At 38.3% G+C, this 17,190-nt stretch overlaps 1 pseudogene; it reads left to right on the forward strand.

Annotated features, from left to right (window-relative positions):
- The first annotated feature begins 10,549 nt into the window (after positions 1–10,549).
- LOC113266285 (glyceraldehyde-3-phosphate dehydrogenase-like) lies at positions 10,550–16,475 on the forward strand (annotated as a pseudogene).
- Positions 16,476–17,190: the final 715 nt, after the last annotated feature.

The raw sequence follows: 17,190 nt of genomic DNA on the forward strand, positions 1-17,190 counted from the left end.
ACAATGTATCAGCAAAAATAGCTTTATTTAATGACTGAGTGTGGTTAGCTAGCGCCCCATAATTCATTTCATAATTGGAAAAAAATGTAACATTTGCTGACATCATCTGAGTGCTGATCTGGACCCACTGAACAGGGAGTTTTCCAACAAAAATGATTTAATTTTCCACTTCACAATTCAGGAAGAATTTAGGATTAGGGCATTCATGGAGTCCAGAAAGGATTTTCATTTTCAGGATTATAGGTCAAAATTTGGACAGGAAGGAAGACTAGAACATAGTTTAATTTCCAAGGCAAAATTTCATCTGTAAAATTTCACTTCCTTTTTGTATACTGATACCAGTCTGAGATCAAACATATTAAACTCCGAAGGAAAAAAAATGTTAGAAATGGATGAGGAGAGATAGAGTTACACAAAATTCTATTCTGAAAGAGTTTCTTAAACAAATATGTACTCACTTGATTCCTGTCTACCCAGATCTCCAGTTTATTTTGGAGTTGGCAGTGGAAAATACACATGAATTGCATCAATGATTATTTAAAAGTGATGCATTATCAGTTGTAGTGGCATTATTTGATATTGATATGGCAATGGGTTCACAATTTTATATATTACACTGCAAATATGGGTAAAGAATATCTAACCTAATCTTCCTTAAGAAAGCTCATGTTTATATCAGAGAGGAGGCAGAGGAACTTATTTCTAAAGTTGTCATCATCAGTATTTTTGTCTCATCTCACCTAAACACTGTCTTATGAATACCCTTAATTCTCTGTCTACTCTTGGCTGGACTTGTCTTCCAAAGTCATGACCTGGGTTAAATCCATCTATCTGCTGAGGCTGTGATGGCATCTGAGCAGCTGAAATGGCTGGGAAAAAAAACAAAAACAAAAAAACCCACAACTGTGTGTCTTGGTCTCTCTTGAAGTTCCTATGGCCGCAAATCTAAGCTGGGCACTCAACATGTCCAGAATCTCACTCAACTTTAATAATATTTTCACCTTCCTACATTCCTATCTTAGTCTGCTCAGGCTACCATTAAAGAATACCATAGACTGGGTGGCTTAAACACAGAAATAAATTTCTCACAGTTTCAAAGGCAGGAAATCTAAGATCAATGTTGGCTAACTCCATGTCTGGTGAGGGTATCCTTCCTGGTTTGCCGGTGGCTGCCTTCTCACTGTGTCCTCACATGGCACAGATTTTCTCCCTCTTTCTCTCTCTCCCTCTGCCTCTCTCTCTTGTTATAAAGCCATAGCCCTATCATGTCAGGGCCCCCTTTACGGCCTCATTTCACCTTAATTAGCTCCTAAAAACCCTATTTCCAGATACAGTGACACTGATGGTTAGTGCTTCAACACAAAAATTTGGAGACACAATTCAGTCCATAGCAATTCCCAGGTGATCATTTCACTCCTTCTCTTTGAAACTGTCACTCAATCTCTCCATGACCCTCGCTGTTCACTATAAGTTTATATTTATTAGGAAAGTTGAAGCATTTAGACAGGAACTCCCTCGTCTTCTCCCATGAAAACCTGCCTCATGACTCCTACAACTTCCTGATCTTTACTATGGATGATGTGTCTTGGCCCACGTCCAAAGACAGCCTGGTCAAAGACTTCCACGGTGTCCCAGATCCTTGCCAGTGACTGTTTCTATAATTATTTGCTCTCAGATCCCGCCGTTTGAATTTCTGTTCCATTTTTCTGCTCCTCTTCATTGAAATTGTCTTCAGAGTTATCTAGAATTGTTGTCTTTACTCTTTCAACTCACATTCACTCCTAACTGACCTCAATTGGACATCTGTCCCTATAACTTCCTTGACTCTGTGCTTGTCTAGTTATGGATAACCACCGTAAATTAAACATTAGTGGCCATTCTACCATTTTTTTCTTGCTTGCCCTCTCAGCAGTATTCAACAAAGTTGGTCAACACTTCCTTCCTTTTTCTAAAAAAATACATGTTTATTTAAAAAATTTATTGCAGGACTGCTTGGGTGGCTCAGTTGGTTAAGTATCTGCCTTCGGCTCAGGTCATGATCCCAAGGTCCTGGGACTGGGCTCCCTGTTTAGCAAGGAGTCTGCTTCTCCCTCTTTCTTTGCCCCTCCTCCCCCCACTTGTGCTCTCTCTCTCTCTCTCATGCTCTCTCTCAAATAAGTAAAATATTTTTAAAAAGTTTATTGTGGTAAGAACACTTAACACAAGATCTACCCTCTTACCCGATTTTTAAAGTATACAATACGGTATTGTTATCTATAGGCACAATGTTGTACAGCTGATCCCTAGAATATATTCATCTTCCTTCTTGAAACAGTTATTTTCTGGGAGTCCATGACACCATACTCTCCTGGTTTCCTTTTATTTCACCAGCTGCTTTTCTTAGTCTCCTTTGGGAACTCCATCTTCTCCGTTATGTGAATGCTATAGGTATGAGCAATCCAGGGCTCTATCTTGGTCTTCCTTCTTTGCTCTATTTATGCAGTTTTCAAATCAACCTCATTAATCCCATGGCTTCAAATACTGTATGCTGATGATTTCCAAATCTTTATGTTTAGCTCCGACTTCCCTTCTGAGCTCCAAATTATATATCTAGGTCCCTGTTAGACATCTCCACATTAATTTTAAATGGGTATCTTCAATTTAACATGGACCAAATAAAACTTTTATCTTTCTTTCCCAAGTCCAACCCCACTGGGTCTTGTCTTTCAGTATATGGCATCAACATCTACCTAGTTGTTGAAGCCAAAATTCTAGGAGTCAACATTGATTCTTCTCCTTCTTCATTCATCTTCATATCTGAACCCATTTTAAGTCCCACTGACTTTACCTCTAAAAGTATTCTGAAAACTTTCACTTTTCTCTGTTTCCACCATATCCTTTTATCCAAGCCACCAGAATCTCTCTTCTGGACTATTCCCATAGTCTGCTAACCATACCAGGGCTCTCTCCTATTCCCTACCCCCAGGATAAATGGAATCCAAGTGGAATGGCAATGTGGTAGCCAGAGTATTTTTTAAAAGTAAAAATCAAACCGTAACCCTCCCTTGCTTGAAATTCCTCTGATGACCTCTCATCGAGATTAGAATAAAATCTAAAATCTTGACCTAGAAAACTCCAGGGCTTGCAGCATTTTCAATGTATTCTTTGATGGAATTATGGTTTACAAATGATTTCACCACTAAGTATGATATTAGCTGTGAATTTTTCATAGATGTTCTTTATTTTTTTAGATTTTATTTATTTATTTGTCAGAGGAAGAGAGAGAGAGAGCACAAGCAGGGGGAGCTGCAGGCAGGGGGAGCTGCAGGCAGAGGCAGAGGGAGAAGTAGGCTCCCCACTGAGCAAGAACCCCGATGTGGGACTTGATCCTGGGACACTGGGATCATGACCCGAGACATAGGCAGACACCTAACCGACTGAGTCACTCAGGTGTCTCTATAGATGTTCTTAATCAGGCTGGGCAAGCTGCCTTCTATTTCTAGTTTGTTGAGTTTTTCTTTTTTAATCCTGAAAGAGTGTTGAATTTTGTCAAATACTTTTTCTGTATCATTTCAGGTAATCATGTGGTTTTGTCCTTTCTTCTACTAGTATGATGTATTAGATTGATTGATTTTTATATGTTGAGCCAACCTTGCATCACTGGGATCCATTTTATTTCATTACAGTGTATAATCTTTACATGTTGTTGGATTTGGTTTGCTGGTATTTTTGTTGAGGAATTTTTTGTCTTCTCATGAAATCTTTGTCTGGTTTTGGTAGTAGAGGAATATTGACCTCATAGAATGAATTTGGAAGTGTTTCCTTTCTTATTTTTTGAAAGAATTTGTGAAATATTGGTGATAATTCTTCTTTAGGTTCGGTAGAATTCATTAGTGAAGTTACCCAGGCATGCACTTCTCTTTGTAAGATATTTTTTGATTACTAATTCAATCTCTTCACATGTCATAGGCCTGTACAGATTTTCTATTTCTTCTTGAGCCAGTTTGGTAGTTTGTATCCTAGAAGCATTTGTCCATCTCAACGGGGTTATCTGATTTGTTGATATACAATAATTCATAGTATTCCCTTATAATTCTTCCTATTTCTATACATCAGAAACTAATTACTATTTTAAAATCTTATTTTGGAGGCACCTGGGTGGTGTAGTCACTTAAGCCTCTGACTCTTGGTTTCAGCTCAGATTGTGATATCAGGGTCGTGAGACTGAGCTCTGTGTTGGGCTTCACATTCAGCATGGAGTCTACTTAACTGTCTCCCCATCTCTCTCTGTCCCTCACCCTTGCACTCTCTCTTTCTCTCTAAAATAAATACATCTTTTTAAAAAATCTTATTTTAGTTATCTGAGTCTTCTCTTTTTTTGGTTGTTTGACTAAAGGTTTTTCAGTTTTGATGTTTTCAAAGAACAAACTTTCATTGATTTTATTTGTTTTTCTATTCTTTATCTCATTAATGTTTGCTCTAATCACTATTATTTTCTTCCTTCTGTTTTCTTGGCATTTAGTTTCTTCCTCTTTTTCTAGTTTCTTGAAGTGGAAAGTTAGGCTATTGATTTGAGACTTTTCTTTTTTAACCAGTGTTTATTGCTATAAATTTCTCTCTGAGCATTGCTTTACCTCCATAAATTTTGGCATGTTCTGTTTTCACTTTCATTCACTTCAAAGTATTTTTAATTTTGCTTTTGGTTTAGTCTTTGACCTACTGATTATTTAGCAGTGGGTTGTTAAATTTCCACATATTTGTGAATTTCCCAAATTTTCTTCTGTTACTAATTTCTAATTTCAATTTATTGTGGTTAGAGATCATCCTTTGTATTATTCCAATCCTTATTTAGATTTGTTTTGTGCCCTAATATGGAGAATATTTCATGTGTACTTGAGAAGAATGCGTATTCTGTTGTTGTACAGATTATTGCATAGATATATAATAGTTCTATTTGGTGTATAACATTAAGTCTTCTATTTCCTTGTCGATCTTCTATTTGTTCTATTTATTATGTAAAGTGGGATATTGGAATCTCCAATTATTATTATTATTAAACTGTATTTTTCTCTCTTCATTTCTGTTTTTGCTTCATGTATTGGGAGCTCTGTTATTTGGTGTGTATATATATATATATATGTATATGTGTATATATATATATATATATATATATATATATATATATATTTTAAAGATTTTATTTATTTATTTATTCGACAGAGATAGAGACAGCCAGCGAGAGAGGGAACGCAAGCAGGGGGAGTGGGAGAGGAAGAAGCAGGCTCACAGCAGAGGAGCCTGATGTGGGGCTCGATCCCATAACGCCGGGCTCACGCCCTGAGCTGAAGGCAGACGCTTAACCGCTGTGCCACCCAGGCGCCCCTGTATATTTTTAACATAACTATATCTAACTTGTGCCATTTCATTTTAAATGCAATTTTCTTATTTGAAAAACTCTATAAAAACCACGATACTTTTTTGAGGTGCCTGACTAGCTCAGTAGGAGCAGCATGTGACTCTTGATCTCTGGGTCATGAGTTCAAGCCCCACATTGGTTTATTTATTACTTAAATAAATAAACTTAAAAAATATTTAAGAAAAAAACCACAATACACTCATTCTTATGTTGTATATCTGATCACTATGGTTTCCTATTTCTTATTTAATAAACTCTTAGAAAATAGTCATTAATGGGTAGTAAAGTTTAAGTCTTTTACATTTCCATCTGAATTTGTAAACTTTGAATTACGTTTCCATTTTGTTTCTTTGATTGCTGTCATTATGCACTGTGTTTTTTCCTGAAAACAAACAAAAATTGCCCGAATCTGGGAATCTAAACAAAGTCATCTAGATATTCATTTTTGTTCTTTCTCTCTCTTTGTATCAATCTCTCTGTCTTTCCTTTTTCCATTTATTCCATCTTGGTGTTGGCTCCTTTTTTCAGGTGGATAAATTTTCCTAAATCCAGAGGAAAGAGACCTCCTCTTTCCAATGGTTTCAACATTCCAGGATTCAGTTTTACACCTATCTCTGAACCAATCAGTGTGACCAGAGGTATTGATAGATTACAATGATTGAACAGGCCTGGGACAGAGACCCCCTATGGAGCTGGTGGTAGAAACAGCCCCGACCACCCACAGGAGCTGAGAGCTGGGGAGGAGGGCTTTCTCAAAGGAAAACTGAGGTGCTTTTATTAGAAGAAAGAAGAGATGTCGAGCAAGCAGAAGCAACAGATGATCGATGTCCCTCATGTGTCAGATCATAAGAATCACCAGAACAAGTGTTGAAAACAGAGATTCCTGGGTGCTACCCCATTCTTATTGAATCAGAATCACTTAGAGGAGTTGTCTAGAAATTGGTATTTTTAATAGTATTCATGACGGCTCCCCTTTTGTCACTGCTTCTACTAAAATGTAAACAAGTACTTGGAGTGTTCCCTTTCCATCTATCTTGAAGATATACTTCTCAGCTAGGCTACACACCCATGCTAAAGAGGAGTGAACAATTACTGGCTGCATTTAAGTTGTGTAGATGTGCCCTTGAAATTGGTATGGGGATGATCTGAAACAGATATCGATACTTCTCTAAACCATCAGGGAATTATTCATTCCTTTGACTTCTGTGGTCTAGAACCAATGACATGTTTTATTTTTAAAATAGGACAAATGAAAACAAAATAGAAAACTCTTCTAATTAATTTTTTTCTCCCAAAGACACAATAGATAAATGGCTGTATTCTGGATTTGTTAGGAGGGGAGGCCATATTTTTCATGTCTATAATTATACCTACACTCCTTATTACTAAACATCTGTTTAATCCTCATCAGTAGAAGACATCCTCAGTAGATTGAAAAGTCATAGTGAGCACCAATGAGTTACTTGCTGGTCAGCTTTGTTAGTTGATTTAAGTGTGTGGTATGTGAAGTGGCTCTGACAGTAGAGGTTCACTGCCTCTCTTGTGCTTTCATGAACATGCATTGCCTTCTCTGGATTCTATGTACCTTGTGGATCTGAGTTTAAAGCCAATATGTACCAATGCTAAAGAAACTTGAGCTACAATATGTACATATGGACAATTAGCACCATGGAACTCAGGCTTTAAAATGTCCAACAAGAATAACAGTAATAACAACAATACCAACAGCATTAAATTGAAATTAAAATAACATTTACTGAGTATTTTCTTTTTTAAAAAAGATTTTATTTATTAATTTGGCAGAGAGAGAGAGCACAAGCAGGGGGAGCAGGAAAGGGAGACGCAGGCTCCCCACTGAACAGGGAGCCCAACACGGGGCTTGATCCCAGGACCCTGGGATCATGAGCTGAGCCTTACAGACTGAACCACCCAGGTGCCCTATTGAGCATTTTCTATGTACCTACCTTTGTGTTAAACACATAACATGAATAATCTATTAAATCCTTACAGCAACCATATGAGGTAGTTGCTATAATTATCCTTATTTTATGGTGAGGAAACAGAAGCACCAAGAAATCTACATAAGTTCACATAGCTATGAAATGGCTGAGACAAATTTAGTACAATCTGTCTCCATCTATATCTACCTACCCTCTCTTCTTAGTGAGTAATGGATATACAATGCCAGTGGGGATAGATATGTTTGGTAATAATGTGTTTATTTGACACATAGGAGGACAAGGTTAGCAGAATCATCTTATGTATATCTGAACTAATGACCTTGACTTCATTAACTCAGTATTTCACACAGCTAAATGAGCTTAGCACACACTTGGGTGTTTTAGAACACTTGGAAGTGATTAAAGTCTTGCCTCTAGGTTGAAGCTCCTGGGCTGGAAAGGAATGGACTTCAGGAGGCCCTGCTGTCTATTGATGTGGGGTAGACAGATTAGATTCACAGAATAAAGGCAAATGAACGTTCAAGTAGAAACCTGCACTGTTCGAGTTCAACGAAAGCAAGAATGGAACTTGTTCATTTATGGCCACCACCAAGAAGTCCTCACTTATTCAACCTGTGTCTCCAAGGAAAATTTTTGATTTTTTTTTTCATAAAAAAGTTATTTCCACATTAATTTTATTTCTTCAAAAATGATGGTCAATTTTTTTCAAAAACTTCTTAGTCTTTTTATTAGCTTCTTGGAAAGTTAGAAGTAGCCCCGTTATATCCAAAATTGGTTTGAATTAGGTACACAATTAGGAGTCCATCAAGCTGGAGAGAAATTTGAACTTTCCAACACCAGTTTATCATCCTTTTTTATAAAACAGGTATCAACAAAAGAAAAAGGGAAAGCTTGCCTCAACAATCCAATGCAAAGAACCTCCCAGTTTGTTTTTTCTTTAATTATTGTCAGTCCTTGAGAAATGTACATATCTGTTGCAATAAGCAGGAGTTGTGGCATGCTCTGTGAAGATGGGCCAAGCCTCCTGCGGGACTGTGTGAATGGAATTCAGTATACATTGCAGCCTAAAAATATTGTAAGAGCATTCCATTCTTCTCATGAGACTTTCTTCCTTTCTTATTCAGCTGCATTCAGATCTCTGTGGGGAGCAAGTGAGAGTCTGTGGATTCAATGAAATGTAAAAGCAGAGGAGACTTCCAGAGAGCCTTCTTTCTGTCCCTAAAGGTCTTCATTTGTCTACCATGCTTGATAGATCAGTTTAGTCCAGAATTCACTGATACACGAGAGATATTGACTTGCCCTATTGTGTAAACATAGAAAGCCCCAAATCGAAACCCCTGCCAGTGACCCCAAGCCCCAAGCTTTAGGAACTATGGGATTGAGACAAGAAATTGTGAGAGTCAACAATGGCACTGACAACCATACGTTATTGACTCAGACTGATTAGAAATTAAAGCACCAACCCCAGAGGAAAATTTGCAAAGAAATCAGGGAGTGCTCGTGTGCTCTATATTCTCAAGCTCTTATTTTTGTCTTGACCGAATCATTATCAACAGAGGCAAGTAGAAAACCTGCAAAGTACTTTTGTAACTTCTTTCCCTTTAAAATAGTTGTCATTGACTAATGCCCCATGTGAAAAGCGGGGATGGGACTTGGATGATTTATATTAAATTTTGCCTCTACTTCTGAATTGATGTGACTATAGAGAATTCATATCACCTCTGGATGCCTCTATTTTTTAAAATTTACAAAGAGCTAGGTAATCATATCTTCCTCCTTTCTAATCCACCAAGACAGTTATCAATCAGGCTATAGGCAATGATGTATTGAATTCTGAGCAAAGAAGGCTCTGATGAAATTCAGGGGAATACTTTTTCACCTTCCTGTTGTATTTTCCCTTCATTAAGAATCAGTGTTGTTTCTTTGCATCCAACAGACAGCAGAGAAGCACAGATATGTCCTGTCTTGTTCCTGGTATCTTCCTTCTCTCCAAAACATTATCAGTGATTTCACCAATAGGAAAGCAGAGTTTGGGAGGTTGGATTTGTCAGTTAACTTGTACTCCCTCTGCTGGTTGAATGGCTCGTATTTCTCCTGCCATGACTCCCAAGCTCTAAGATTAATTAATTAATTAATAATTGACTTATTTATTTACTTCAGTGAAGTTGAAAATTCCGTGCATTTTTTAAGAGAATGACCAACTTACAACACTATGTTTCCTAGTACTTGGAAGAGTTGTCATCTTACTTAGCACAAATGAGAAGGATAGGTTCATAAAACTAGGTTTTAGCAAAGTTGTGTTATCAAGGATTAGCAAATCTACCCAACTCCAACCTTCTGATGATACATACAAGTAAAGACATAGGCAATTAACCATTGCTTTTAAAACACTGGATGGGTAGCTTGGTACACATGGGAGCAGTCTGATAAAAACAGCCAGAATCATCAAATATGTTTAAATTCATGGGTTCATAATAATATGAACAAAACCCCTAATCAGTCACCTTTAAATGATGATAAAGAATCAATTAATTATTTTGAACACTGGTAAAATAAGAGGAAAGAATCAAGCAATTATCCTGTCTTTTCTGTATGAATTATACTACTTGAGTAATTTAAAGTAGATGAAAGAAGTATTTCTTTATATAAGTATTCCCTCCAATAAATGTAAAAGAAATGATAAAGTTAGACTATCACCATCTTTAAATCCCTAATCAATTCATGTACTAGGCATCAAGCATCAAAGGCTACTTACATCACAGAAAGAGCCAGATCATGTGCCTCCTGATAAAAGAATACATCACCACCTATGAACTTGCCAAAGGCGTATAACCTGAGTCTGATCAAGCCTCTGGATCCAGCTGCCAATTTGCAGGAAATATGGAGGGCAGAGGAAATGCTGAACTACATCATGAGTGTGCAATCAGCAAAACTCAGACTATGGGAATCTTTACAGGTCACATGCCCTGGGTTCTTCGGTAGATAAATTGCAAAGATAAGAAATGGATAGAGAGGAAATCTCTACACTAAAAATGACTTAAAAGGGATACCATTTTTTTTAAAAGAGCACATCTTAACTGGAGTGTTTGAGGTACACTCTTGGGTAATAAAAATATGAAGAAACAGAGGAATGGTTATGATGCTAGTCATGTTGGTGCTTACCTCTGGAAAGAGGGAAGGTGTTGAGATTGGAATGGGACAGGTGAAGGTGCTTCAGGATGTTACCAAAGTTCCATTTCTTGACGTGGGTGGTTGTTACAGGGTGCTCACCTTATAATAATTTACTAAGCTATGAATTTTGGTGTGATTTTGGTTTCTGTGTTTTATTTTATCATAACAAGTTTTTAAAACAGGCATCCACAATGAGAAGAGTCCCTATTCGCTGCTCACTCAGTCCCCCTTCTCCCTGTTTCCTACATTTCTCTCCCTCTCTTCTGTTTCTCTGTCTCTCTGATTATTATCATGATTACTCTTCCCAGTTCCCGGCTCTCACCACCAAGCTCCCTCATGTGGCTTTTTTTTTTTTTAATAAAGATTTTATTTATTTATTTGATGGAGAGAGAGACAGCCAGCGAGAGAGGGAACACAGGCAGGGGGAGTGAGGGAGGAAGAATCAGGCTCCCAACGGAGGAGCCTGATGTGGGGCTCAATCCCGGGACTCTGGGATCACGCCCTGAGCCGAAGGCAGACGCTTAACCACTGAGCCACCCAGGCGCCCCATTTTGTGGCTTTTTTAGATCCAAGTTGAAGCTCTTGTCTGCTTGTTGGTTTCGATGACTGCCTCTGCCTAGTCTAATGTCACAGCCAAATGGAACAGCTGGGAAGAGAAGAGAGAGTGAAAAATTCACTTCTATTCCCTGATTTTCAAGCTCTGCCACAAAAACTCAATTTCATCAGAGCTCATGTTGCATTGTGCTTGCCACTGTATAATTGGTACATTTACATGATTTCATATTTTTTTAAAAATCTGGCTTATCTTGTTAGTTTTTGGTAAATTTAACTTAGATTTAAACGGTAGACTCAAAAAGGATAAATCTATTACACAAAGGTGTTTGAGAAACAACTAATTAGTTTTGAGTACCTTCCATAAGCCATTCACCAGGTTGCTTTTCTTTATAGAGGTTATAAAAAATAGTAGCTACCATTTATTGAGTATCAGGTATGTGCTAGGCAGTTTACAAATACTGTCTCTAATCCTAAAAAGGACATATCATCTCTACAAAGTGGGTATCATTATCTCTATTTTACAGATAAGGAATGTGAAGTCCTGAAGGGTAAGATGATTGGTTCAAAGTCATACAAATAGTCACTTATGAAAACAAAATTGAACCCATACCCTTCTGGCTCCAGAGTTTGCTTTTTTTCACCCTGAGACAGTGACTGAATATTGACCTACGGACATGGAAGTTTTCATTGTATCTTTAAAGTGTCATTTTCTAAATTAACCTCATGATGAAGTATGGCGCTGGACTTGAGTTTTCGTATGAGCTCTAAGATCTGTGGAAGATGATGTGTTGGGGGTGGCTGTCCTTCCTGCCACGAGTGTAAAGCACAACTGTCATGGCAAATAGATAAAATCACAGTTGAGTATCATAAATTAATGCTAATTTGAGAGAAGACTTCCTGATTGCCCTGATAACTGTCCCTTTTCCTTTTCAGAATCTGGCACCACCTTCCTTCATTCATGATTTCCTTTTCTCTTACTACCGTGTAATGGAAGCTTGATGTGTTGATCATACACTGTTGATTTCTTGGTAAATCAATGGAAAATGACCTTTCTTCTGGACTGCTAGGTATTGATAAAGAAGTAGAATACTTAAAGGAAAATTGACCCCTTATTATATTCAATCTCAGAGCTCTTTTGCATTTGGACACACAGGAGATGGTAAAGAAGATCAAACTAAAAGAGAACATACTCGTTTTATTGTAAAATTTGTTCTTCATATGACTTATTCCTCACTTAGCAAAAAAACCACTTGGTGCTGGGAGTTTTCTATTCTGGGGATTTGCACAATCCAGTTTATTTTTTGCACAGAAATAAATATGCATAGACAGGGGAATAAGAACTTGGCTGAGTTTCTTGCTTAGTAGCAGTTTTATGAGGAAAAAAAAAACCTTTTATTTCATTAAAAAATTCACCTTTAAAATTTTTCTCTTATAGCTTTTCAGATGGAATTTGAAAAGGTTTATGATGATGGTGGGGGAGAGAATCATTTTTTGAGTTGCTTAAGCATTAATGGATTGGCACGGTCTATTTAATTAATCTGCCACAAATGGAGCAGAGCTGCATTAAGACACACTTTATTTGTATGACTCTTACCTTCATAAGGCTACATATTTTTTCATTTTCATAAAAGTGTGGATGTTGCTGATACTGTTTTCTTCTTTTTAACGAAATCTAAATCACACAACACACATTTATGTAAACCAAACAAAAACCTGTGTTTTTCTTACTGAGTTTCCTTGAAAGAAGAAGCCCTCTAATATCTGAGAATGAGTCTTTGGTCATTTTTTTTTTAATGCAACTAATGATAGATTTTTAAAGTGCTAAACACGGACTTGAAAACTGTTTATATATTAACACCTGGACTTACTGAATATTTCCAAAACAATCAAGTTATATATCTTTCTTTTGAAGAATCTGGCTACCACTAGAGAAACTCACATTCCACGGACACAGTAATGACATGTATACCTAAAGATCACTTGAAAAACAAGAGTTTCAAGTTTCTGACCCTACCATCCGTAATGAAAGTTATTTGGCCAAATGAGAGGCTTAAGTGAGTTAAGTTAGTGGGCGACAGGAAAGAATATCTCACAACAATGAAAACCCAGAGTTCTAAAAATCGGAAATCCCTCAACAGGCAGTGGTTCTTAGCCCAGCTATCTATTAGAATTAGTGGGAGGGAGTGTGTGTGAATGCTTTCAATAAATACTGATGACCTGTCCGTCCCAGGTCTTTAGGTGTGGATCACAGGCAACAATATTTTTAAAAGCCCTCCAGATAATCTCCATGTGTGGCCAGTGTTAAGCACCACAGATCTACATGATAATTTCTCAACACGTTGCAAATTCTGGGGAGTGTGGAATGATTTATTCCTTGATCAGAAGGTCTGATTTAAATATGGAAGGCAGTCAGCAAGGTTTGCTCACTGGCAATTCCTGTATTTCCTGAAGAAGGCAATGCTGCATGGGGGGGTTTATGTGAAGGCTCCATAGATATTTTGCCAGACGTCTGTGGCACCAGAAAGTGTGGAAACTTTTCAAAATGATATGTTCCCAGACTACAGAAGGTTTATTCACTCAGGAGCCTGCGAAACAAGTGTTTCTGGGGGTCTGGGAAGCTTTTTACATAAGGGCATTGAGAGCAAATGAAGCTAGGGAAGGTTCCTTGCCTGCCTTTCTGTTTTTATTTTCTGAAATTTGTCAGTGGTACCTGGACTGATCGAGATATAATGACAATCACATGAATGACCTGGAATGATGTTTCCCCTGATGAAGGGCAGTTTGGTAAAAGCCCAAAGATCACACTTTACATCAAAATCCTGATGTTCATGTTCTCCCAAGCCGTCTCTCCCATTGATAATATCTTCCAGTTTCTTTTGATATAGTGGGTAATTTGCTATGTTGGGAGGTATTTTCTTCGCTTAGCTCATCTGATCTGAAACAAGGGTGGTGTGTGGGGTGGAATTGCTTTCTGGACACTGTGGCATTTTAGGGGAAAAAAAAAAAAAGACCAGCCTGTGTGGCTCATTCTAATTTATCAAAAGCTGCCAGGCTTGGCTACACTGCAGATCTTGCAATCTACTTCAATGTAAACATGTTAATTACTATTTCTAACATTTGGCTTTCATTAAAAGTCAGAGAAAAACTTAAAAAAAAATTCATAAAGTAAATACTGGAAAACCCCTTTAAAAAGCCCACCCCCCATCACACAAATGCGCACACACACACACACACACACACCCCACACGGTTTTGATTTAAAGACAAAAAGAAAACTCTATAAACAAAAGAAGAACAAGAAAAAGAAAAAGAGTGGGAGAGAGGGAGTGAAGGAAGGAAGGAGGCAAGGAAGAAGGAAGGATTATAGAAAAGGAAGATAATAGAAAAGAAAAGAAAATTATGTACCCCTATCTTAATACCACTCATAAAAATTAACTAGAAGTGGGTTAAAGAATTAAGCATAAGAAAGAGCTGGTATGTAAAACTCCTAGAAGAAAACATAAGGAAGAAGCTCCTTGACACTGGGTTTTGGCAATAAGTTTTTGGACATGATATCAAAAGCATAAGCAATCTGAAAAAAAAATCAACAAGTGGGACTACATCAAACTAAAAAGCTTCTGCACAGAAAAAAAATAGTAAAATTAAAAGGCAGCCTATAGAACTGAGACAATATTTGCAAACTACATATTGGGTAGAAGGTTAATATCCAAAATATATAAAGAACTCATACAACTCAATAACAATAACCAAAAACTAATAATCTGATTAAAAATAGGCAGAGTACCTTAGTAGATATCTTTCCAGAGAAGACATTCAGATGGTCAACAGGTACATAAGGATGTTCAACATCACTAATTATCAGGGAAATACAAATCAAAACCACATTGAAATGTCACCGCACACCTGTTAGAATGGCTATCACCAGAAAGATGAGTTAACAAGTGTTGGGCAGGATATAATTGTTTAAGTCACTATGGAGAATATTATTGAGGTTTCTCAAAAAATTAAAAATACGACTACCAGGGGCACCTGGGTGGCACAGTTGGTTGAGTGGCCCACTCTTGATTTTGGCCCAGGTCGTGATCTCTGGGTCGTGAGATTGAGCCCAGAACCAGGCTCTGTGATGGGTGTGGAGCCTGCTTGGGATCCTCTCTCTTCCTCTCCCTCTGTCCCTCCCTACTCATGCTTTCTCTCTCTGAAAATAAATTTTTAAAAATAAATAAATAAATAAAAATACAACTACCATATGACCCAGCAATCCCATTCCTGGGTAAGTATCCAAAGGAAATAAAAACAGGATTTTGAAAAGAAATCTGGACTCTCTGCTCCTCTCTGTTTGACAGACAGCTGCATCTTCTGGTGCAGTACCAGCCACATCCCTGAGACAGTGTGGTGAAGATTAGAGTAAACGGATTTGGTCATATTGGGCGCCTGGTCACCAGGCCTGCTTTTAACTCTGGCAGAGCGGATATTGTCACCATCACTGACCCTTTGTTTGACCTCAACTACATGGTCTACATGTTCTAACATGATTCCACCCATAGCAAGTTCTATGGCACAGTCAAGGCTGAGAATAGGAATCTCGTTATCAATGGTAAACCCATCTCCTTCTTCCAGGAGTGAGATCCTGCCAACGTCAAATGGGGTGATGCTTGTGCTGAGTACGTTGTGGAGTCACTGGGGTCTTCACCATGGAGAAGGCTGGGTTTCACTGGAAGCATGGGGTCAAGAGGGTCACCACCTCTGCCCCTTCTGCTGATGCCCCCATGTTTGTGATGGGAATGAACCATAAGAAGTATGACAACTCCCTCAAGATTGTCAGGAATGCCTCCTGCACCACCAACTGCTTGTCCCCTCTGGGCAAGGTCATCCATGAGAACTTTGGTATCCCTGGGGGGGGACTCATGAACACAGTCCTTGCCATCACTGCCACCCAGAAGATCATGGACATCCCCTCTGGGAAGCTGTGGTGTGATGTCCCACGGGCTGCCTACAGCATCATCCCTGCTTCTACTGGCTCTGCCAAGGCTGTAGGCAAGGTCATCTCTGAGCTGAATGGGAAGCTCACTGGCATGGCCTTCTGTGTTCCCACCCCCAACATGTCAGTCATGGTTCTGAGCTGTCACCTGGAGAAAGCTGCCAAATATGAAGACATCAAGAATCAGGTGAAGCAGGCACGAGATGGCCCCTTCAAGAACATCCTGGGCTACACTGAGGACCAGGTAGGTTGTCGCCTGCAACTTTAACAGTGACAGCCACTCCTCCATCTTTGATGCTGGAGCTGGCATTGCTCTCAATGACCACTTTGTCAAGCTCATTTTCTGGAATGACAATGAATTTGGCTACAGCAACCAGGTGGTGGACCTTATGGTACACATGGTCTCCAAGGAGTAAAAGTAACCATCAGACCCAGCAAGACCAAGAGAAACAGAGAGGCCCTCAGCTGCTGGGGAGTCCTTGCACCAACTCATCCCCTACATAGTGAGAATCTCCCAACCTCCATAGTTTCCCTCCCAGACCCCCTGAAGAAGAGGAGGGACGTGGGGAGCCATACCTTGTCAGTTACCCTCAATAAAGTATACTGTACCTAGTCAAAAAAAAGAAAGAAAGAAAAAAGAAAAGAAGAAGGAAAAAAAGAAAAGAAATCTGCACTCCTGTATTTATTACAGTATTATTCACAATAGCCAAGATATGGAAACAACTTAATGTCTATCAGTGGATGCATAGATAAAGAAGATGTGGTATATGTACAATGAAATATTATTCAGCCATGAGAAAAAAGAAAATCCTGCCATTACCAACAAAATGGATGGATCTTTAGGGCATTATGCTTAGTGAGATAAGCCAGTCAAAGAAAGAGAAATATTGTATGGTATACCTTATATGTGGAACCTGTAGAACGGACAAATTTGTAGAAACAGAGAGTAGAATGATGGTTAATAGGGGCTGGGGGAACTGGGGAGATATTGTTAAAAGATACAAACTTGCAACTAAAAGATGAATAAATTTTGAAGATCTAACACATAGCATACAGATTATAGACAATGCTGTATTACATACTTCCAAATTGCTAAAAGACTGGATCTTACATGTTTCCACCACAAAAAAA

This window comes from Ursus arctos, unplaced genomic scaffold (genome assembly GCF_023065955.2).
Source record: "Ursus arctos isolate Adak ecotype North America unplaced genomic scaffold, UrsArc2.0 scaffold_3, whole genome shotgun sequence".
Taxonomy (NCBI): domain Eukaryota; kingdom Metazoa; phylum Chordata; class Mammalia; order Carnivora; family Ursidae; genus Ursus; species Ursus arctos.